Raw genomic sequence first — 24,347 nt, 5'->3', positions numbered from 1 at the left:
TTGTTATCTGGGAGACGAGCCGAAAAGGCTGGGGTTAAAGCATTTTGATGAAATATTATCATCGTTCTGTGCCTACCACTGTGATTGTTCCACAGATGAAGGCAAGAGCTGAGTTTGCAATTCAAATACTACATTCACTTTTAAATGGCTTATGAAAGACAGAATGAATGGCAGCTATCACTACCTATTATTTTTTTTAATGAGTTTATGAATTAAAAAGCATTTTGCATGGAAGAAGAAAAAAAAAAACTCCACAACAACAATCATTTCTGTGATATTAAGGCTGAGAAATAAACCCAAAAATTAAAGTTAGTTTAAAAGCACAACCCTTTTTTTCTGCTCTTTTGTACTTATTGCTAGAATGGTGGTCTATCAGTATAAACAATTGGTGAATTGATATGACACATAATGCAAATTGGATGTGAATACTATGCAGAAAAAGGCCAATGGAACTGCCTGAAATTTACATGTATACAAAATGATTCACAGTTCCTTATCTTCTGTTTCATATTTACAGTGCAAAAATAAACCTGAAAAAAAAAAAAAAAAAAAGATTCTGCCCCTTATGAAAGAAACATTTTAAATTATTCTAAAAATACATAACAGCCACTTAGTGGGTTTTATATGAGCAATTGCTACAATCCATCAGACAAAACAGCACAAGAAACTGATATAAGACATGGAAAACATGACAAAACACAGCATTTTTCTATCCTGTGCTTTGAGAAGTGATGCCTGTGTTTTCAGGGTGTTCCAGGCTGAGTCCCACAGGCAGGACAGTGCTGAACCTGATGGTGTTGGCATTCATCAGCACTCCCTTTGTGCCTCTGCTCCTCCCTCTACTGTCACTACCCAGGTGGCCAAGCCACTGGCCCTGGAGTTTAAGGTTCATATTTCCTTATACAGAAGAGGGGTCTCTAGTAGCCCAACCAAGCATGCAAACCACCATTGCTCTGCTAAAAACTAGGTGGTTAATTTGAGCCATTAATAGTTTTAATTCAATTAAAACTTCATTTTGGTGACAAAATTATACACACAAAGGAAATTTGCCATGCCCAGAATTAAGGGGTTAATTTACAGAGGTGCTGCCCAGTGTCTCTTGCATTTTAGATGCTTTGAACCTTTCAACTCAAAACCTGCACATCTGAAATTGAACAATGAAAATTCAGATGTACAAAAATAGAGATCAGTTTCAAAAATGCAGTCATATCTAAGCTCACAGAGTGTAAGAACCAAAATTAGCGTAAGTTTTTTCCCAGTAAAACCTAATGACGCTATTAATTGGCAATGAGGACAATACTTAAACATGTGTTATCACTTTTCCAAGCGATTAGTGAAGAAACTACAGTAACCAGCAATTTTTGAAGTTGTCTTTTTTCTATTGAGTGTAATTACATGGTCATTATAGGGCTGGACAGAATAGAGTTTTCTTGATCAAATGAAATCATGTGAATCAGAAAGAAAGACTGTGGCATATTTTTTATGTTAATATTACAACTGATGATAAAGAAATAGCTTTGCGCCTTCTTGCATGAAGTATAAAAATATCCCATCAATGATAACACAAGATTCACATCAGCATGGTCACCAAAAATGAAGAAAACAAACCAGCTTTGATTTAGAAACCCTTTACCTCCCATGCCCTCAAAATAATACTCAGCAGTCCGTACAGTACAGAGGAGCTAAAAACTCGTAACTGGAAGCATGAATTTGTAATTGAGTGACACCTTAGATATTCAAGAGCCTGAGATATTCAAGCCGCAAAGCACCTTTTGCTAACAAACCATGATCTTTTCATATTCTTAAACTGGGAAAGTCACCACGTCAATTGAGAATGCAACTACAGGCATGAATAGTACAATCCAAAATAAGAGTGGCAGACTTGAATATAAAACAATGTTGGAACACTATTGTACTGAGCAACTTAATTTTAAATAATTCAGTCAAAACCACAAGGGGAATAACTATCTCATCAAGAAGGAGTTCTGTTCACCATGCCAATAAGGGAACAAATAAAGTGGATTTATAAAATTAATGATTAAATCATCCAGCAGAGCAAGTAGATCAGTCTGGGTATATCAGTTACTTGTGATGTTTTTAAATTGAAGATTTACTATGCATATATGATATATCTCTACTAGGTAAGCAGGCATTTGCAAAACTGGATTTAGTTTATGTTCATTCACAATTGACAGTAAGCCCTGAACATGGTGCATTGCTCACAGTGAAAACCCATAAGGAATGATTCATTTTAATAGATTGCCCTCAGGAACAGCATAAATTCCTGCTGTTTGATAAAGCGCTACAAGAAAAGCATAACAGGAAACCAATGTTATTTGGATACAAATTTCCAAGTCAAAAAGTGGTGCAAGCCAGCAAAATCTCTTACATGAGATATGTGTCTAAGAAGATGGGAAATGACCAGTACTGTATGGTCACGTATACAAGCAGGCCTTCAAGGGAGGAGAGAGGCTTTTAGCTGACATTGTTCATGCTTAATGACCCTCCCTTTCCTTGAACTGGCTTGCAAAGGCAGGGATGTCAAACATTTTTCCTTGCAGCTGTTGAATGTTAAATCTGTTTTCAGCCTGTTAACATTAGCTGGAACATTTAGGTATGTTTCTCGTTATTCACCAGTTTATCATTTTAGCTATTATTTTTCCATTACTTCTTCCTAACTGGTGTAATTATCCACAAGACAGGAATTTTTTCACTTGAGCTGGGGACCACTGATATCCTTAGAAGAAAAGATCCTGTCATATATAAGAAATACCATAATCAAAACAGCAATATTTTGGTAATGGATATGTCCAAGCAGCTGAAAGGACCCTCAAGTTCCCAGGACCTGACGCTCCCCCCAGTGCTCCTTTCTCATAGCACTGCCTTGGGGAAATTCTATTGCTTTTCTCTGCCAGATACTTATACATGAACAGTCAATGTTTGTGATAATGGATATTTTTGTGGATATGATCCTGAGTCCTTTGAGTCAGCACGTTTAGTTTTCCACCAGTCTACCCAGCTGCAAGGTGAAACTCCAAAAGATCTTTCACATTTTCTGCTCCTGAGGTACAATATGATTTCTGTTCCGCCAGCAATAAGTGAGGCAGGGGTTTTATCTCCAGATGTTGTCTGCAGTCATTTAGTACTTCATTACAATCTATATCTACACCAAGAACATTTTTAAGTCCTGAACCCAGGCTGCACTGTGATAAGTGCTGTGTAGATGTGGTTGGGAGAAATATAATTTTCATAAGTATTGAGCTTCAGTGTGAGCATCTTTTTTTTAATATCGGGGTATTTAAAGAGGTAGCTAAATGCAGATTTAAAAGCCAAACTTCAAGCCACTGGCTTTAGACAAATAATTTCTTTATAGCTTTTGGCAAAACTTCAGGCTGTCAAATACTAGATAGAAAGAGGCAGTCACAGTTGGTTTCATCCAAATGCACCCGCAGTTGTTTGGACTGTTCATCCTCATGAGCCAGCTCCAAGCACTCAGGAGCAGAGGAGAGCAGCAAACTGCCGGGCTCACAGTGCCCAGGGACACGGAGCAGTCCCAGGAAGACACAATGATGGAAAGCCATTACCTGCGTCCTCTCACACTCAATTTTGTGACTGCAGAACCCAGCTGAGAAGCCCAAGATGACACTGGATGGAGGTTCACCTCCACAGAGCTGTTGCCACTGACAATGTCTGTCTTGGAGACAAAATGTAAGTGCACATAATCAGTCTGAGCCACCTATTTACACACAAACACAGCTTGCCACCTTATCTGCAGAGGCACTAGCAGGGGAGAGCTGTTGCCCATTTCAGGCCAGAAGGTGAAACCTTTCCCTTCTTCACATCCACTATATGTTAACAGTCTGTAGGAAGTTGGCTTGCCCCTGCTGCAATGTCAACTGTCCCACTGGGATATTTGGAAGGAACAGACATCAAGGAAAAGATATCTCTGTCAGCTTGGATATAGAGCAGAACTGAAATACAAACTCTGACCAGAGGTTTTCTGTCCTTGCTCTTCTGCTTGCTTTTTCAGTTCATTGTTTTTGTTTTTCCAATGGATTCATCCCCTATGCTGCTTTCCCAGCTCTCTCTGTGCAGGAGCACAGAGACTGCAACATACTTATCTCTGCAAGGTGAGGGAGAAAGTGCTCAGCAGTGTCTGTCTATCAAAAGAATTAAATCAAGGTCTCTGAGAGAAGAAGCAAAAGTAAATGAAATATCAAAATGATAGAAAAGAAATTAAAGGAAAGTCTGATTGTTTTCAAGAAGCAGTAAAGAACTGGTTCTTCTGCCCAAAAGCTTTTCTGTCAGATTCAGATATTGCTCAAGGAGTTAAGGAGAACTGAAGCCCCGAGCTATTCTCACACATAATGGTTGTGAGTCAAATGCTAGTGCACCAAACCTTCCAGGTCTCCTACCCCAGACTATGGCATCACACCCCTGCCACTGCCTCCCAGTTCCCTCTAACCATGCTGAACTCATTAGTTTCCAATTCCAAACTCTGTGAAGCCCTAGAGTTTCTCATCACCATTTTTGTTTTAACATTACAGAATGACACAACTCCCTCTGAATTAAGAATCAGCCAAACTGTTTTGGCTGAAACTTGTCAGGCAGGTTAAAATATATAAATATATATATATTCCCTGTGGGATGCAGTAGAGACTTCAGCTGAAACTGCTAGTCTGGCAAATTTGCTGCTGGTAGATAATGTAGTATAGAAATACATCATCAAAAATGATGTTGAGGGGCCACTGTTGTAGCTTCTAAAACAAATATTAAGAAATTAGGAAACACCAGGTGTGTGCAATCATACAGTCAGCCCCACAGTAATTCAGTAAAACCTTGGAAAAGCCTTCTTTTAACTGGCTTAATGTTCTCCTTTACTCTGAGGTTATAGCTAGAGGCACATGAACAACCAAGCCATCTTGTCTACTGCAGCGCAATGGGTTGCATGAGGGTTTTCACTTCAAAACAAAGTCCTCAGATGTTATCATAATTTGCTGCCTGTCTTCATCTCAGCTGCCTCATTTCTTCCTTCGGTGCTTCCTATCGGCAGCTGCACTTGCACAACCCTCCGTACTTTGCTCACGGGGGAAGCCCGCGGGGACACCCGCTGCCAGCCTGCCCACAGCCACGCTCTCTCCATGGCTCAGCGCCTGGCTGGGCAGCGGGGAGGCTAAAGTGCAGCCCAACACTTCGATCACTTCACAGGCTGTAAAAGCATTTTTAAGAGCTTTCCCAGCTCTGACACCTTCAAAATGAAACGTTTCATTTTTCAAGCATCGTGGGTATTATCTTTAAATGTAAACACTGGAGAAGCCACAGTAGATTGCCTGCTGTTATTGATCCTGGAAGGACTGCTGACTGAAGTGCTACACACCAACACAGCAAGAGCGATTTAATGATCATTAGCGTTCAGAAGTTTCTCAGTGAGAAGATTAAGAGGTCAGGAAATCTACTGAATTTCTTTTCTTTGTTTGAGATTCAAGGTAAGAAAATGCGTGCAACATTTTTCTTTTCAGATTCTTGAGGAGACATGCCCATGATGGGAGATAAGATGTCCCCTTCAGGACTCACAGGTTATTTTAAAGGATGATTTAAAAATAAAATATTGGCCTGGAAGGGTGAATCTTGATAATGCAGCCTTACAGTATCTCTCAGAGGAAAAAAAGGAAAAGGTGCAATGCTGCTACAGCTCAGAAATTGCTTTATTATCTGACTCACACTTGGAGCAGAGCAGTCTCCAGTCTTGGCATCTATCACAAAACATCATAGAAGCAGCACTGAGGTACAATTTTAAAATTACAATGGAAAGAGGCTATTATTTCCACTTTGTAGGAGTGTGCTAGAGGCCAGCTCTCTGCTATCTAGAATAGCTATTTTCCTCTCAGTCTCTGAATCAGTGTCTGTTTGGGGCTCATTAAAACATAATTTCTTTCTGTCCAAATATTTTTTCCTTCCTAGAGTCACAAAGAACAGTTCTGAAAGAAATTCAGCAACTTTTTTTTTTTTTAGTTTCCCTACTGGTACGTTTGCTAATACAGTAATTAAAAGCAAATTGCATTCCTCTATAGCTACCGAAGTAATTAGGGGCCATGTCTAATAGGGGTTGCCAAAACAACTTACAGCTCTCAAACTATCTCATTGCGCACTTTCTCCCCTGTGGGTCTCTTAACAGGCTCAGCAGCTCCTTTCCTTCCCCAGCCAATGTGTCTCAGCACTAAATGTGGAAGTCCAAATTACCATCCTCAAACCACAACTGGTAACTAAGATTTTGTGGTTCTCTGGCTCAACACTGCAGATCAATTCTTAGCTGATGGCAGAAGCACAGGGACAGGCCAGAACAACAAAGTAGCAGAAAAAATAGTCTTGAACTCCGCAGCAAACTGCCTTCTTGCTGTATTTATCCTGTTCCATGCCTTCACACTCCTGATCTTCTTTGAGCATAGCTTCTCCAAGACCTCCATCCTTCCATAGTATTCCTTCCCTTCGCTATTTTGTCAGCATTAACCAGGCAGGCCAGTATGTACATCTCCATTGTCGATGAGTTTAGGTGTCTCAAATAGCCACATTTGGTAGGAGACAACAAATCAACAGAAGGACTATACTGTGCCATTGCTGCAATTCTGCTCTGTAACAGGACTGAGAGACAACCAGAGAGGCTCCTCACTCTTTTCCAGTGAAACCACAATTCCTGTCAGGTCCCTTTCTAGGCTTCTCCTGCACCTGCAGAGCAAAGTAATGCAAGCAGCTAGCAGGGAGGAGAGCTGCACCTGTGGAGAAGCCAGAGACATACATGTCCCGGCACACCCACAAACTAAAGGAAACAGCTCCCTGTCTGCAATTGGAACATCCTTTCCAGAACAACGGAGATCCTACTCTTTGTATCTCACACTAATGACATGAAAAGCTGTTTTTATGTTTTCCTTAGTGACTTTTAGCCTAAACATTAAAGATTATGGTCATTTGTCTCCTTATAGCAGGCACAGGACATGATTACACTCATGCAATAAGCACCCACCAGAGAGAGAAGCTGTAAAGTATGTCTGGTGCTGTATTAATGCTGAGAAAACCAAGTAAAAAGCAGACTGAAAGACACCTACTCTAAATTTATTCCATTGGATTTCTGTCTTTTAAAAATCAGGCTTGCTAGCTATACTATCTTAAATTTCTTTTCAATCAACATTTTGAGAGAAGCAAACATTGCATTTGGGCAGGCTCACAGTTCCTTTCTGTTTCCAGCTTGTACCCATCTTTCATCTCGTATCTGATTAAACCACTTAACACAAAGAAGATGAGTTGTTAGGTCACGTTTAGTGTCTGTGAGATGTGTCTAAATAACAGCCCCAGACAGGTATCTAAGCATCTGCACATCCTATCTGCTAAAGGGCCACCTCACGGAATGAAAAGGTTATGAGCACAGCCCAATGCACTTGGCTTGGGCTGCTCTCATCAGATGTGCTACAAGTATCTGCACTCAGATGGCAGTGGGTGCTAACAAAAGGGCCCGAGTGCCCTGCAGCTCTTGCTACAGAAAGCAACAGGAATTGAGGAATTTTCAAATCCCTGCTGCACACAGCATTTCTCAGTTCTCAGCCAGAAATGATTGCACTTTTGATGCACCACGTGTCAATTAGAAAGTACCCCAAGAATACTGAGGAAAATGATTAGAAATTAGGGAAAAGAAAAAAACATATTTGCATTACTCTCTCTATTTTTTTAAAGAAGAATATGTGTTGAAAAGCTTCTGCTTGTGATGTTGGTTGTATTTCTTCCATAAAAATGAGCTGCATAGGCCCATTCTGGTTTGGCTTTTCTCCAACAATGCAGTACTTCAGTTTAAAGCAGAAAAAGTAAAGTCATTTCTCTGGAATAAGCCTGAAGTGACATGAAACTGAATCAAACACTCCACTGGGATATTTATTCTTTTATTAATTAGTTATGTTGGTATAGCTGCTGTTACAACATTTGAGCCAGTCCTTGTCTCATTGAGGTTCAGGGAATTTTGCCATTGATCATAAGAAAAGGAAGAAATGTTCTTACTCTTCTTCATTGCCATTTTCCTAAATAATATTGACAATGTACTTTTAGAAACTGTTTGTTTGGTATCACTTGCAAGGCACAGAATCTGTGATGCTTAGTTTACTATTTTATCTAGAACGAAGTTTTCCTAAAATAGTTTTTAATTTGGCTGTACTGTTAAAGCTTAGACCTCCAGCAAGCCTCTCCTGGCCTGCAGAGCAGAGTTGTAACATTTCTATTACAATCACATTTAAACTAGAATGTTAGACGACAGCCAAGAACACTGTCCAGTAAGAAACAAGATCTAGGAAGAAGCGTGCTCACAAGAAAATCCTACATAACTAGCATAGAATGGAAATATATGTATATATAATCATAAAACAAATATGAAAGATGAAATCCCTCAGATATGCCTTCTTCCCCAATTCATCATTGCTGTTCTTACAGAACTGTTACCAAAAGTGCTTGCTCAAGCATAGATGTTACTGAGCAATTTGCTTTTATATTCTTGTAGAACCATTTGTGCCTCAGTAAGATGATAATGTCAGCAGCTCTTCTATTCAGTTCAATATTTTATATACACTAAATTTTCTAAAACTTCCTGCAAGTCTGACATGTCAGATTTGGGGTGTTTAATTTCAGATGTTAAACCTACTTTTTGTCCATGTCCAGTGCCTGCTGACAGAAATTTGAGCATTGTAGGCATTGGCACCCACACCTAGTTTCCATTTGTTTTATTTCTCTGTAACTCCTGTGCCACAAGGACATGTGATCACACATACAGTTAGGTAGATCTAATACTTATGCCAAAGGAGCAGAGGTATATGTGAGGCAGACTGTGTAGTGGGTAATTTTCAGAAGTTGCTCAGACTCTACTGTTGGTTACAACCTCTCTGTGTTCATAAGGATTTCATTTATTTTATATCTTACACCTTGAGTATGCATTATTAGCTGTCTCATGATACATCTTCCCTCTTTAGAACAATTTAGTACAGTTCCTCAATTTATTTGGCTCCAGAGTCAAATTTATGTCATCTGTTTCGCCAGACAGCAAAAGCAAAGTCTCATACAAGCATTTAAATCAATCAGACCATAGGACCTCAGTCCTGGGGAGTCACTCTTTTGAAAAGAATTTATTACCAAAATACAAAAATACTTATCTGTAGAAATAAATCTGTATCTGCAGTACATATATCAACAAAGACAGGTAGATCAGGTAGCAATAGCATAGAGTGAGCAAATGTTTTGAATTAATGCTTATGCTCTGTGAATTAGATTTTACAGGACTTCTGAAAAAAAAAAATCCAACAAATTCTTCTTAATACTCACCATTATATTTTCGTCTGTTTTCTTCTCCATTACTATTACTGCAGTCCTCGGGGATATGATGCATCTGTAAAAAAAAACATCATTATGTCCTACCCAGGTTGTTTTTCAACCTTTACACTTGAAAAGCCTTTAGAGATGAACTAAGAGATGGCTGTGATTCAGGAGTCTGATAGTCCCACGATTCCTACCTGTGACCTCAGTGCTCAATGAAGCTTTCCACATGCACCCTTCTAAAAATTTCCCTGTCATTTCCAGCCAACATTTAAACCTCAGCACCAGCAGTGGAAGGACAGACATTCCCCTGCCTCAGCATCACCCTCCCTTGGGTCTGTGGGCGAGCAGGGAACAGCCACCCCAGGGCAGGCAAGGGGCAGATAAAAAGGGAACAAAATCACAGCAGGGAGCTTGGAGGACAGATGCCCAATGGGCCTCTGCGTCTGATACTCAGACTGCTCAGCCCACTTTTTTAAGCCTCCAGACTCTCAGGATTGCACTCCTTCTCCACATTTCAATGCACATGAGAAGAAAGTCATCCCACTGCAGAGTTAGTAACACTCCTCACATGTTATTGAGGGACTTTGAGCCGCCGGTGTGCTATGCATGGTTCTCTGCAGAGACTAATTTCAATTGTCTTCAGTGTAACTGGGAGTAAAACAGCAGGGCATGGCTGTGCCTCGCAAGTTACTGGGCAAAATGGCTTTGAATCTTCAGACTGGCTTTCCATCACACAAGCCCTCAAAGACTTTTGAAAGTCTTTGCTCTCTTTGCTCACCAGCATAGCCCAGTGCTTGAGCAGTGCTGCAAGGGAGTAACACTGTGTGCAAGCAGTCTTCCTGGGCCTGTGCACAGTCCCAGCAACACCTGGTAACTTAGCATGACCATGTATTCTGGATGAGCTGAGCAAGAACGAGTGCTCAGCACAACTGCAAACATCCTGAGCCTGTACACAGCATAGTTGTTCTGAATCTCAGCAGCAGTAGAGCTAATATCAAGAAATAACCAGCAGAAATAGAGCTCACCTTGCTAAAGCCAGTTCTCTAACCACTTGTAACTTTGCAAGGTAGACAAGGACAATGACTATAGTACTCGACACTACTCACTCACATAAAGCTACACGCATGAATAGATGTTGGCAGAAGCATTACCTTTCACTTTACCCCTCTTAGAGCAATAAAAGACTTTACTGCAAAGATAATCTTGAACTGGAAGAAGTGCAGTGAAAAGCTTGTAGGACCATTAGAAGAAGATATCAGAAGAACTTGGCATACATGCCAGCAAAAGGAAGACTGGGCAGGGATACAAGAGCTTTATGAATAAGACATGAATAAACATCAGCAATTATAAATCTAATGAAACTGCAAGGCTGCATTGGCCCAAGAACAAAGGGATATAAAACAAGCCTACATCAGTCTGCAAGTTAGGGGAAGGTTTCAAACTCTCTCAGCGGTGTAGTTCTGAAAGAGCTTTTAAAAAGAAAAGTGCAAGCACTGCACAGTGCCTAACAAGTGCTGGGACTGAGAAATCCTTCACCAACAGTGCTTCACATGCACAGGGGGCATGGGGAAGTTATTCACCACAGACTGCTCCGTGCAGGGGACTAAATGTCACAACAGGGGACTACACTAGACACCCATCTGTTTTCCTGTGCCAAATACTCCAGTCCTTGACCAGAAATAGTTCAGTCAGCAGTGATGGACAGCCAACCTGTTAGGACTTCTGGAACAGGAGCAACAAGGAGTGAAGGTGGAAGTTTTACTAAGAGTGTCTCTATCAGGATTCAATTTATGGTTTACAACCCTTTTCTATTTTGGACTTAAGCTGCATAATTAGCATTGAACCTGACAAGGTGTATGCCAGCCAAGTGATTTAGCTTCAAAACATAATTACTTTTCTTATACTGTTGAGGAGATAAAACAAGGAATAAATTCAGTACAGTATTTCATTAAAAGACGTCTGTGAAGGTGTGTTGTTATTGATACTGGACTCAATTCAGTCTTGGCATAAACCAGGTGTACAACTAGGGCTGGATTTGGCCAACTATGTTAATGATTTAGTCATAATTGTTTTAACCTATATCACTGGACATGGCATCAGTAACATGACTGAATGATGTTATAAATCTATGGGTTCAGGGCAAGCCTGATCAGACCACCAAGACAGGGAAATAGATGCTTAGTCATCATGCGTGTACCATAGTCCCTTGCAGAAGAAAATTGTTCATCTTCTAACCAGCTTCTCAGAGAGCTTTCCTGCTCTAAGTTAGCCATCTTTCAGCTGAATACCTAAGGGCAAGAAACAATGGAGGAGCTATTTTAGGAGATTTAAAAAAAAAAAAAAAAAAAAAAAAAGAAAGCTATCTTTGGAGAGGTTTTCCCTGGCATGAGTTCAGCAGAACAGGACTTTGACAGGAATTGCAGGAGAAAAAGAAGAAAGGGTGAACGGTCCATGGGCAGAGGGAGATGATGCCAGCTGACCCAGATGTGTGGCATTCAGATTTCTCTGTGGATGAAAAACCACGTGTCAGGAGAGGCCCCTTCTCTAACCTAGTTCCGAAATTCAAGGTACTGTGCCATACCTCAGAAGTAAGCAAGGTTTCCAGGATGCTGGTTGTGTGTCTCTCCCCACACTTGCACCAGTGATCAAAGCAAGGAGGCAGAAACCATGTCATTCTCTCATTAAAGACACAGGAGCTCAGATTGTAGGAGCTAAGGTCCCTGGCTGACTTGCTCTCTGACCCTCTCACATATTCACCCTCATTTAGGAAAGGACAGCAAAGGGGAAGGTCCCAGTCTGCCAGGTGGACCCACCTGAGTGGTTTGGGTTTTGTTAAGCATGGAGGTGCCACATAAACCTCTTTCACATTTGCCTGAGACAGTAAATCATAATCTCTCATGGTCAGAGCGATACCCCGGTCAAAGCAGAGATTAGATAGTACAGCCTGTTCCTTCACAATTTATAGGTGAAGTGCTCTGTGCTGGTGCAGTGAGGAGGCAGCTTTGCACCGCGCATTGTGATGCACCAGCACGAGCTGGAGTGGAGACTGGCAAGGGGAAAGCAGTAAGTTATTATTTTTGAGATTGTACCATTCTGGGACTAGAGCTACTCCGCAAATTGAATTCATATTGATAATATGTAGTAGGCAAACTATTTTTCAGGAGAAAACTTCCAGGCTGTTCTCAGCTATGTAGAGAGCAGCACCACATTTTAGAACAAATACTATTAATTTTCCTTCACCCCCCCCTTAGATTAAAATAGGATTTAATTCTATGACCAGAACAAATGCCATTAATAACTCTGGCTTATTTCTTGACACCATACATAATAAAAATGTACTGGCTGGTTTGTGCTTTCATTCTGTCTGCACCACAGGTACATTTGGGAACTGGAGTCAAAACATCTTCTCACAGCAATCAAATTAAGCAATGTTATTTTTACAGATATTACATGCCATGGGAAAAAAGAAGGAAAAAAAAAAAAAAAAGCTTAATACTTACCTTACTCCCCAGGATCCCATTTTCAAGGGCTGACCTAGGAGAACAAACTCCCCAGGCCCTGGAAGACTTCCTGCTGGCCAGAGTACAAAATGAATATAAAAGAAATGTGTAAAGAGAAGAAGTGAACATTTCATCATTGCCTATTTATTCCATAATAAGGTGATTGGTATGAATGAGAATGTGACAGTAACTGTGGTTCCTGAGGCTGAAGATTACAAGTTAATGAAGGGCTTGAAACACTGTTTGAAATTATTGAAAATTAAATAATAATTTTAAAAAATGAATTAAAGAAAAAAAAAGAAAATTAATGATTCTACAATCTTATTACAGGTAAAAAGATGTTGTAATGACTATTTGCTTAGCACTAGTCCTTTTGCCACCAAAACAGTGTCCACAACCCAATCAAGTTCTGCAGTGAAAGATGTGTGACTTCAGCAAAGCGAAATGCAAGCAGAGCCAAACAATGTTCATTAAATCAATGGAGAGAATTCACTTCACCTGCAAAGACAGGAGTATGCAAAGTGCTAGAAATATAAATACAACTTTTTTTGTAGATGTATACATACATCTTCTGTGAAGAATTCAAACATTATCAGACTCAAGCCTATAGGATTTGCCAGAGTTCTAACTGAAGCTGTGAAGCTACACTATGTGTCCAAGGCTTGATGCTCCAGTTGACTATGACAGTGAAGAGCTGTACTGACAACAGAGCTCTAAAAAAGGCAAAATTGTTCTCTACAAACACTGGCATTTGCACGTCTGTGGAGAATGAAGATTGTTTTTACCCGCTAACGCATTCCCCTGCAAGTGGAAACTTCTATCACTTGTATGCTTTGAAGCACATGAAAAAAATGTATCTTCAAAAAGCTAAAAAAACCTTTTTTTCTTATTAAGAATAATTATGTCTGGTTACACTGAGATATTTAGAAATATTACTGCTTTATTTAGAGGCATTCAGTTAGAGGGGATTTTAAAAGATCAGAAGCACAACTCCATCTGATCAAGAAAGGCTGTTCTGAGAATCAGCATTCTTTCTAGCTCAGAATCGGAAAACAGAAAAATTGGACAAAAAAAATGTGTCCAGGTGATCAAAACTTTTAATAGCAATAATTTTTAATTATTTTACTTTCATTGTAAAGTGTTGAAATGTTTTGGCTTGTCTTTTCCCTATGCACTACATTTAAAAATATGTAAAAAGTCAATTCAAGTTGAAGTAACATTTAAAATATAGCATTATATAATCTGATATTTAAAAAAAAAAAAAGTACCTATGTCAAAAAAGCAATCCTTTACCAAAACAATCTTAATTTTTGATAAAAGAAAACAAATCATTTAAACTTAAATATTTTAATAAAGAATATTTTTGGTAAGTATCCCAGTCAGTTGATTTTAAATTAAGAAACTTAAAAAAAAAAAAAAATCTTTTTTCTAAAATAAATGTTTTTCAAATTTTGCATTCATATTTCACATTTGGTATATATTTCATAGTTATAGCTATCACTAATCTTATCAAAAACTGATCTCTTTAAAAATTATAATTTTCATTATAATGGTAAATTGTTAGGGATATTTTCACAACTGAAATTTAATTTGGAATACAGATTGAAAACTAAATTCTTTAGAAATAAAATCTAAAATTTTAGTTATAAAATGAAATCAGTTGAAATTCTGAAATCTGTAAGCACAGTTTAAATCCTACTGTAGCCGATATTCTTCCTTTTAAACTTGCCTATGTAGAATTTTGATTAAGCAGATTGGATTATATTTCTTTACAATATAATCTTTATAGCAATTCTCTTTTCACTGCTGTATTGAAGTAGATTGGGTATTAGGAAAAGGTTCTTCACCAAGACGGTGGTCGGGCACTGGAACAGCCTCCCCAGGGCAGTGTTTATGGTACTGAGCCTGCTGGAGCTCAAGAAGGATTTGTACAGAGCTCTCAGACACATGGTCTGATTTTTGGTTGTCCTGAGTGGAGCCACGGGTTGGACTTAATGATCTTCATGAACCCCTTCCAAGTCAGAGTATTCTGTGATTCTAAATAATTTTCTGTAAGATCATAATTACAGCTTTCATTCTGAATGAAAAAGGCTTTTTTTCTTTTTCTTTTCTCTTTTTAAGTGATATCCTTGTAACCTAACTAGAATTTCAGGATGATAGTCAGCCTATAACCATGGAAGGGACGCAGCACAGCAAAGCTGTGAGATGTCTTGTATAGCTGTCATGTTTGGGTGTCTGAATTTTCACACCACAAAACAACGTGAAGTTTTTTAAAAAGCTGTGGGAGAACATCATAAATGCTATGGAAAACTCACAGCTGGAGTTGCACCATGCCAGGCAGGTCAGGTCCCCAGCACACTTATGAATACATACCCCCATGTTTCCCCAGCAGCAGGACATGCTGCTATGACACTTCTGCCCTAAGGTTCAGGGAGGTTTCTGCATGTAGAGCAGCTTCTTCTTCTCTCAGAGGTGAGGATCAGCAGTTATAGAGCACTTACAGCAGCATCTGGTTTTTAACAATACCGGGACAGCAGGCTAGGCTCCTCCCTGGAGTAATTCCAATGCCCAGCATTATTTTGCCTTTTATTTTAAAGAAAATTGTCCCTGTCACCACACTTTCCAGGCAATACTGCCACAAGCTTATGCAGAGACCAGAAAAAAAAGATAAGATGAAGAGCAAAAATAAGCAATAAATATACATATCATTGACATGATCATCCCTAGATAAATCCAAGCTAGTGAAACACAGATGACGGTGCCAAGGAAAGGACAGGCAATGTCAGAGTAAGTCAAAAGGCATCCTGATGCTTCACTTTTATTTCCCTTTATTCAGGGAAAGAATGCTAAATACTTTTGGGTACTCAAAGAACTTATTTTTAAAGAGGAAAAAGCTAAACAAACAGAGTTAAGTAAGGAATTTATTCCTGCTCTCTACCCATATTGTCACAGTGCAAGGGAGAACCACTAATGATTACACAGTAATTCAGGTTAGCTTAGCCACCAGTGAGCCTCAAATGCCACACTTGCCAGGATTACCCTGCCACTGGAGTGCAGGTGATACACAGTATCTTGAAATGTAGGTAAAGACACAACCCATGCTGAAACTCATGAAAAAGTGGGAATAAGGGCTTCCCTTACCCGGCAGCGCCATGTCAAGCCTTGAGCAGTCTGAGGTGCCACGGGCAGCTGCCATCCAACCAGCCAGGAAGGCAGGCTGCCACCCTGACACTTGGCGGAGTGTTTTGCCTACCCTCATGTAAGTAAAATGAAGTAAATAACTCATTGAGCAGCTTTTTCTTCAGAACATTGAAGGAAAAGAGCAAACCGAGTGTTCGTTGCCAAAGATTTTTTTCAAGGGTGAGGATTCTCTTCAGACTCTCAGGATTCACCTGAGATTTTCTACTTCCAGATTCCCTACCACTTCCCATTGCTTAAATTTCATACCACTTGAAAGATTTCTTATTTTACCACGTAAAGAGGTATCTCTACATCCTTGTACTCCCTCAGAGTTTGTAGGTTGGCTGCATGCTCTCCTTTCACGCTCTAGCAGTCATCACTTAACCAAAAAACCTCTCAGTTTTACATTTTCCTCTAAAATCAGTCTCACCAAGCCTCACTCATCATTGTGCTATGCTTCTCTGAACTATCTGCTTCATTCTAGTAAGCAGATTCCCCATACCAAAAATAAATATATATATATATATATTTGACACACGGCCAGCACCAAACAGTGCTTCACGAAGATTTTTTCTTTAATAATAAACAAACTTCTAGTGAGGCTGGAGAGGGAAATGTGTTTTCTAAACAGAGTACACAGTTTTGGAGAAAGGTTGAGAGCCAGACACCTGTTTAGATATCACAAAACAATGTAAAATGATGCATCGTGTCAAGTAAAATTTGGTTAGCAAAACAGATAAACTATCTTCTGATCAGTGATAATATCTGGGATCAGTGCTTAAGCAGATATAGCTTCTTCGGGTGTTTCTGAAACCTTCAAGAGTAAACACCTGTCACAACAAAAGAATTTTGTCCTCATTTTGTGATCTCCTCTCCTATTAGCCTCCTAAATATCATCTGCGAGTAGATCTGAGAGAAAACAATGAAGATGGCACACAGCTGTCTACCCAGGAGCCACAAGCTTTTCCTGGTACAGTAGTGGCTGACTTTTTTAAGCCGCTGCAAACAAGGAAGCAGGATGCAGAAAACACAGTAGTCCAGAAAGCATGGTATTGCATAGTCCGGTCCGTGGCAAGTCAGTGTGGCATGACACAGGAACGCAGGAGTCGGGAAAAGCAAATCTGTATTTTGCTACATGGAGACAGAAGAGATGAACCCTTAGGTTTAAGGACTACTCTAGAGAGGACACTCTTAGTCTTCAGAAGCACTAGCATTCCACCAAAGGTGCTTTTCTAGCCACAGGAGTGGATTTCCAATCTCACATTGCACACACTACCCAGTCCCAAAATGCAATCCCAAATACAGAAAATATGGAAATAGTGGAATAATCAGTCTCCACTAAGAAAGAGAGGAAAAAAAACGTAGTCCAGTGTTTTGGACCAGACCACCATGAACTGTCAAAGTCATCCAAATGAAAGTTTCTGATTTTTGTTAGATTTGTTCATAAGTAGCTATGACAAAATAGGTGCTAGATCTGATTTTCCCCTACCACTGTGAACTCACAACACAAGGGACTATGTACACCAGCAGCCCCCAGCATCTCCAGGAGAGCCCAGCAGTATGTTAACATCCTGGGAGTGGAAAGGACCCCAGGATTTTGTCAGCTTCAGTGGACGTGCATTAACTGCAATGGAAGACATTATTTAAGAGTTAGTCTATAGCTGTGCCAGATTTTTAGACTGGTCATTGAGGGTCTTCAGTAGTCACATACAAAATTTCTCCTCGTGGTCATGACTTTGTCCCACCAGTTTATGAAAACGTTTGAAAATGCCTCACAAGTTAACACCATAATAACATAATAAAGCTGACTGAAAACTGGCTATGCCACTTGCCAAGAAAATGCCCTGAAAAAGTTGCAATGAAAAACTTAAAATGGGAGATTTAATAGCCATGCAAAACTCAAAGGCAGACTCACTTAGGCTCCCTGAAATATTTGTTATGACATTTTTTTTCTGAATATTGTCAATTCAAAATGAAATATAATTTAACTCCAAACCCCTGAAATGTTTTGTGCCACATATGTCAACCTCTTCAATAAAAATGTCTGTTGCCTTTCTACATGTCACAAAATCCATAATTTTTGAATAATTTTGCTTTTATAAAACCCGACATAAAATGTGCCAGCTGAAGTTTTCCAACCAGTTATCTTCCAGGGGAAGCTGAAAGAACATAGTAAAGATAATTTTAGCAAGCAAACAGAGCACTCAGAGTTGAATCCATACAGGGACTGCAGGCATGAGAAAACCACCTAATGTAGGAGCTGATACCTGCCACAGATAGTTAAATACCCGTCTGAGAAAAAAATCAGTTTAGTCCCCTGCTGTATTCATGCTTCTCTGCAGTATAATTAAGCACAAAAGCCATGGCAGTCTTAATCAGACAATAGCAGCAAAGCCAGGTATGGTCCCACTTTAGTGAAACCCAGCCAGGAATATTTCTTTGACAGAGAAAGAGACTAAAGAGACTTGGGAGTAATTATCCATACTGAAATGAACAGAGTTCACAGCTGAATACAATTGAAAAAAAAAAAAAATCCCACTGTTTTGATCTGCCTGTACGATGGAGTCTCCCGTTGAATTGATGCACAAAGCCGGAGCTTTTGTGCTTGCTGTGTTGATGCTGGTAACCAGAGCACCCCTACGCTGAAGAGCCTGCACCCTGAGCTTCCAGCAGCACGAAGGACACCCTTGGTGCCAGCCATCAGTTTGTCAATGTCACTGCCAACTGCAGCAGGCGGGCAGTAATGGCAGTGGCAGGTGACCACCAGCTAGGTACAGCCCACCCGTGCTTGGTACCCCACACTCTCCTTCACTTGCTGTGATCAGGTACAGAGGAAGACAACACAGACTGAAGTTTGCTGCCCTAGCAGGCAGCATCGCACAGCCTGTCCCTATGAAACATCAAGAATGGGAGAGAATGACCACGCTGACAAGAGAAAGTCTCGTGTGTTTTACCTTACAGCCCACTGGGGCAGGAATGAAGACTTCATCACAGTTTTGGAAAGTGTTTTCCACAGTAAAAGGCCTGGCTTCAATCAATTGCTGCAGTACAAATGTTCAATACTAATCTTAATTTTTCTAGGAAGGTAATTTTTCCGAAAGGCTTTTCACAACTGCTGTGTGTGTGTAAGCTTTTGCACCTCTGCATTTCTGGGTGCATTTGAGCTACAGAAGCAGCACAGGCAAGCTGCAAGCTGCAGTTGTGCTAGTGTTAACTTGGGGCTGGACCCACCCTGTGCTCTTAGCTGTGGATGCTGCTTTTCCTTTCCGCGTGCAGCTTCCCGCAGACCTGTTGGGACACTGGGTTGGTAACACCATGACAAACCCCCAGGAAGCAGCCCCGGAGCAGCTGCTTTCCCATCCACTGCTCTGAGCAGCCACAGAGCTGCCAGTCGAGCTCTCCACTGCTCCAGCATCAGCAAAGTAGGATGCTGATGAAAGGAGAACTGTTTTCCTTCTCCTCAAGAAGAAACCGGGCAAGCTCAGACTCCAAAATATTGCATAGACTTAACCAATGAGTTGGTTTGCTTACACAATTTCATGACCTGCTTTATCCACACAAAATTTGCACTTCACTGTGTGTAAGGGAGAAAGCAACATCAAACCTAGAGCACCAGCCTAAGCAAGAGCTACAGCTTGGCAAGTACATGACAGGAAAGATAATCTTGCCCTAATATTTCTCACCTTGGCACACTGCAGTACCCGCCTCACTCTTGCCAGTGACCAGCTCTGTCCTCTGATATCCCTTTGTGCTCTGATGTACTTATTAGGATTCACATGGATGAATTCAATGACATATTTAGTCATCACCTTTAGATATAAGATAAAAAAAAAAAAAAATGTTACCATCACAACTGCTTAAAGTGTTTCCTATGCTTCCCATTCCTTCTTAGCAGTCACCCACAGATTCATCAAAACTCAGTTGCTTGCCTCTCTAACTCAGGTGAAGTATATTTTCTAAGTTTCAGATGAAACAACAACACAACGGGATTAGGAAGGGAAGATAAATTCCCAATATTGATCTATTTTTCTGCCATTTAAGAATTGTGTGGGAACCCAGCAGAAATTTAATAAAATCTCTCTCCTACCGACAGCTTATGGGTAGAAAACAATACATTCACAAGCACTCCTTTGGGTGAAAGTCCTCACACATTTAGAGCGGGTACCTCAAACACTGGCGGTTACACTCCTATTTCCAATTGTGAATAAAAATAAAGTGTTCCTAGGGGAAGAGGATTACCGGAGGCTGAAGCCAAATTTATCAGCAGAGAAAAGCGCCTGGTAAGAGTGGGCACAGACCTGTGCCTTTGTCGCCAGAGGAGTCCAGCTTCCTTAGCAAGCTGAGCACCTGCAAGGGGCAGAGGAAAGGCCAGACTGCTCTGGCCAAGTTTGCTGGGTCAAACAGCATGCAGCAGCAGCAAAGATCAAGCTGAGGAAAGTGCCGGTTTCAAAGGACAGCTCTGCAGCATTAACTGCATTTGGGAGGCAAATGGAGCAAGCAAGGGGCCTGGAAGCAGTACTCAATGTGGAAGAGCCCTGCACGTCACACAGGGTCACTTCTCCCTCCCCACCCGACCAGATGAGCCACAACCACTGTGCCAAAACAGCAGCGAGAAGCCCATCAGGCTGCAGAGCCAGATGAATGAGCATGCAACATCTCACCTGCTTTACAAAAGAAATTGAGAGGAGGCTGCAAATCCTTCAGGGCTTAAGGATCTTGCTGCAGGATTACACACTGCTGGCATTCAGGAGTTTGACCCTTCTAGCAGTGTCTAAATAGCATCTTTGCCAAGTAATGATGAAGAGAAGGTAGAGTCCCCGCGCAAAGCTTTCTCTCCTTTGTAGAGAAGGAGATATCATTTGGGCTCAACAGTTGGTAGCAATCTTTAAATATTTGTCAGCTACCCCTGTTTCTCCTGGATTTTCAGTTGCAGCTGTTGTAACCAACAGTGCCATCTGCCTTGGAGAGCCTGGCCAGGAGCCCACTCATTTTGTTGCCTTTTTGCTTGTAATTTCTTTCTTGACTGATTTTTCCCACCCGTTCCTCTGGCACGGGCTCATGGCTCTTCTTCCTCTGCACAATGAGAGCAGCTTCAGCAACATCCACCCCTCAGACAGGGACAGACTGGCTGTGGCCACCTGTCCTTTACAGCCTCTCATTTTAGCTCTGAAACCAAGTTGTTGCTTCACCCATTCTGGTGGTTGTCCCCATGGCTCTCCTCCAGTGCATAACAACATGAATTTGGAGGGATTTTGAATTAGCTTTCTCTCCACCCAAGCAGCTCATGTTCTTGAATTCATTAGCCCAAACTAAAGAATCAGTGCCCCCAAACCACTGTAGGTTTCTGTAATCCATTCCCTAGGGGCACTGACCAGTCCCCAGGCAGGATAAAGAAACAAAGGAGACTGCTCTCAGGTGCCTGTAACAAAGGCCTCAGAAAAGATATTATCTCCTGCTTTCCAGGTGGAAGAAAGCACGCAAGGCCCTGAGTTGGATAGTCAAGATTTCCATACAATGCCAACATTAAACCTTCCCTTCAGAAACAAGGCTAGTTGTAGGCAACAGAGATCTAATGGTCACTGTGGCAATCACATTGCTCCACCGAGCTGTGCAGGTGTGAGTTTAATGCTTCTGAGACCAGGTGTGACATGGATCCCGTCACACAAATCCTTTGTACATCAAAAAGGCAGACATGTCCTGGGCAGATCAATACTGTGGGATCAGAGCTTTCGCTCTGACATGTCTACATCTGCTGCAGGGTGACCAAAATAACCTGAGCTCAAACCATCAGTCCCTGTTACCTAAAAGAGCTAAATCTAGTGGCAGTGATTTTAAGAAAGGCACAAAATCAAACCTAATGGAATCATGTCAAACTCATGCCACCAAAAGTCAAGCATTTGGATGCAACTGTCCATCATAAAAATCCCATCACAGTCTGGAGCTTGGGGCTCCAGATTTAGTTTCACAATAATTAAGTAACCTCTGGCTAACCTGAAATGAATATTGCTGAGCACATACCCAAATTATCAGCTGTGTGTTACAATAAAAGCTACAATGAAAAAAAAAAATCAGAATCAATCCTGATACAGCAATAGCTAGAGGTGTTAGTATGCAGACACAACACTGGTTTCATTTATCAGTAGCCAAGCTAATGTAAAAAAGCCTCAACACAGAATGTGGATGTGACTTTTAGGAAAGCTAAATTGCTAATTCATTCTGGTTAATTTTGACTAGGACTGCATGTCTGCACAGTTGACATGTGCAGTGTAAGCACATCAACGTCCAAGACAGAACATCAGTTAGGTATACTCTTGTAACCCTCCAGCCAACAGATAGGCAGGCAGGAGACAGCATCTCACCTGGAAACCTTTGCCCTGTAATGGCTGAGGAAAGGAATTCCAGTTGCATTGCATGGGGATTACTTTTTTTTTTTTCACTAAATATGATTGCTTATAAAAGATATGATGCTCAGAGACATGCAAGCAAAGGAAATCTTCCAGGGAAGAGTATTGTAGCCCTCAAGCCTCGTGTAACACAGCTGATGGTGGCAGAAACAAACCACAAAGTAATATAACCTGCTTACATAAAAAAGACCTCAGATAAAAACACATTATCTTTTCAAATGATTCTCCCTTTGCAAGGCAACATTTATAGTAGTTTATAGATTAGTTCTGTTCAGCCCTCACTAAAGCAAGGCAAACAACTTACCCTGTGCAGCTAGAACTTCGTTTCTTTTCTGAGGCACTGTCTGAACTAGGGAGATATAAACCGTGGGCGGTTTATGCATTTTGTAGGTATTCTTTCCAGTTACTAAAAGGACTTGTTGCTGAGTGACACTGCCATAATGGGTTTTTGTCTTTGTATTCAACCATATTGCATTCCCACTAGTGACCAGACCATCCACGCGCACTGCTTTTGTCATCACAGCATGTGTTACATTCCTACACCAGAAGGACAGCTTTACGGAGTTTACAACAATGAGCAAACAGTCCACCCTCACCTCAAGCTGCATGAAACTACATGAAGCATCTTCTCCAGCAAGCTTGCATTTGAAACTGATTGAAAACTGATTGCAATATTTTTCCCTTTGATTCCCTAAATGGTCCCATCTCAGTGAAAACCTGCAAGGCTGGAACAGATCCTAGCTCTCCTGCTCAGCTGCTGCTCTCAGACAGCGGTGAGATCCAGCATCCAGCCATCAGTTACTGGCATGGCCCTGCTCCCACAGGTTCCACACGCTTGTGTTTGCCACAACTCATAGAGCAGCTACACATAATATGGAGCCAAAACCTGAATCTTTGCTCTGCTTCCTTTATGCCCTTGATCCTAGGAGGTTTTCATGGCTGTTCACACACACAACCCCAAAATGAAGTACCAGGGCTTAGGGGTTTTCTTCCATACCCCAAAAAGTGGCAGTCTTCAGCTCACGGTCTCACTTACGGATGTTGAGCTTCATTCCCATTGCTGGAGTCTCGTATCAGGGGTGACTGCAAGTGAATGCTTGCCTCTGTGTAACGACAGCTTCAGAGACAGGAAAGGTTTCTGCTGCGCAGAAGGAAATGGTTCCACAAAATATTTGGCTTTTTGGTTTCATTCCAAATCAGAACGAAGTCACGCAGCAAGGAAGTGTTTCCAAATTACGAGGCAGCCCCAGCCCAAGGCAGGCCAGCTGGCTGAGTGCCCTGGCCTCCGAAACCCCAGGGTTTCCGCAGCCCCCTCCCTGGGCTGCTGCCACACAGCCTCTTCCAGAGTCCTGCGTCTGGGAAGCCTGGGGTGGCCAAAAGCAAAGCCAGGCCCAGTCAGGCTGGCACAAAGTTAGGTGGGTTTTGCCACGACCCAGCTTAGATTGCCTCAGAATTTTGTCCAAAACAAATTATTTCTCTGAAGGGCTTGTTTGCTGAGATCTGCTGCTCGGCTGAAACACTTCCCCACAGGAAGTTTTGTGCCCAGCTCCAGCCACGCTTGTTGGCAGCCTCCCCCATCTCTTGTCATCGAGTCACCAGCTGTCACAGCACTGCCGCCCTCTTAGCACCGTGGTTTTCTCATGTAGGGCTGGCGTGGCCTTTCTAGATGGATACTTTACTTTCCTTCTGACAGAAAGATGTCAGTGTAGAGTCAGCTGAGAAAGGCCCCAGGGGATTGCTGTTGATCCAGAGACCACAACCTAAGAAAGTTTGTTTCTATGTGGAGAATGTGATTTATATCTCTAATACCATAAAGTGTCTGCACCTCTTACCACGATTGCTTTTACAGACTCAAATATTTTTAAAAGAAAATGAGTAATTAGATAAAAGCAGCCTGCTATCAGAAACTGAGTAATAATTT

At 41.2% G+C, this 24,347-nt stretch overlaps 1 long non-coding RNA gene across 2 annotated transcripts; it reads right to left on the bottom strand.

Annotated features, from left to right (window-relative positions):
• Positions 1–1,062: 1,062 nt before the first annotated feature.
• LOC121066306 lies at positions 1,063–20,827 on the bottom strand. 2 transcript variants are annotated; one of them, XR_005817658.1, is made up of 3 exons: positions 20,684–20,827; positions 9,349–9,412; positions 1,063–3,694 (listed from the first exon to the last, which is right to left on the bottom strand). It is a non-coding gene; the product is annotated as an uncharacterized LOC121066306 (long non-coding RNA). The 2 variants fall into 2 exon arrangements; XR_005817659.1 differs by lacking the exon at positions 1,063–3,694 and adding an exon at positions 6,070–6,770.
• Positions 20,828–24,347: the final 3,520 nt, after the last annotated feature.

This window comes from Cygnus olor, chromosome 2 (assembly GCF_009769625.2).
Source record: "Cygnus olor isolate bCygOlo1 chromosome 2, bCygOlo1.pri.v2, whole genome shotgun sequence".
NCBI classification, from domain to species: Eukaryota; Metazoa; Chordata; class Aves; order Anseriformes; family Anatidae; genus Cygnus; species Cygnus olor.
This window is presented reverse-complemented; position numbering and strand designations above follow the sequence as displayed.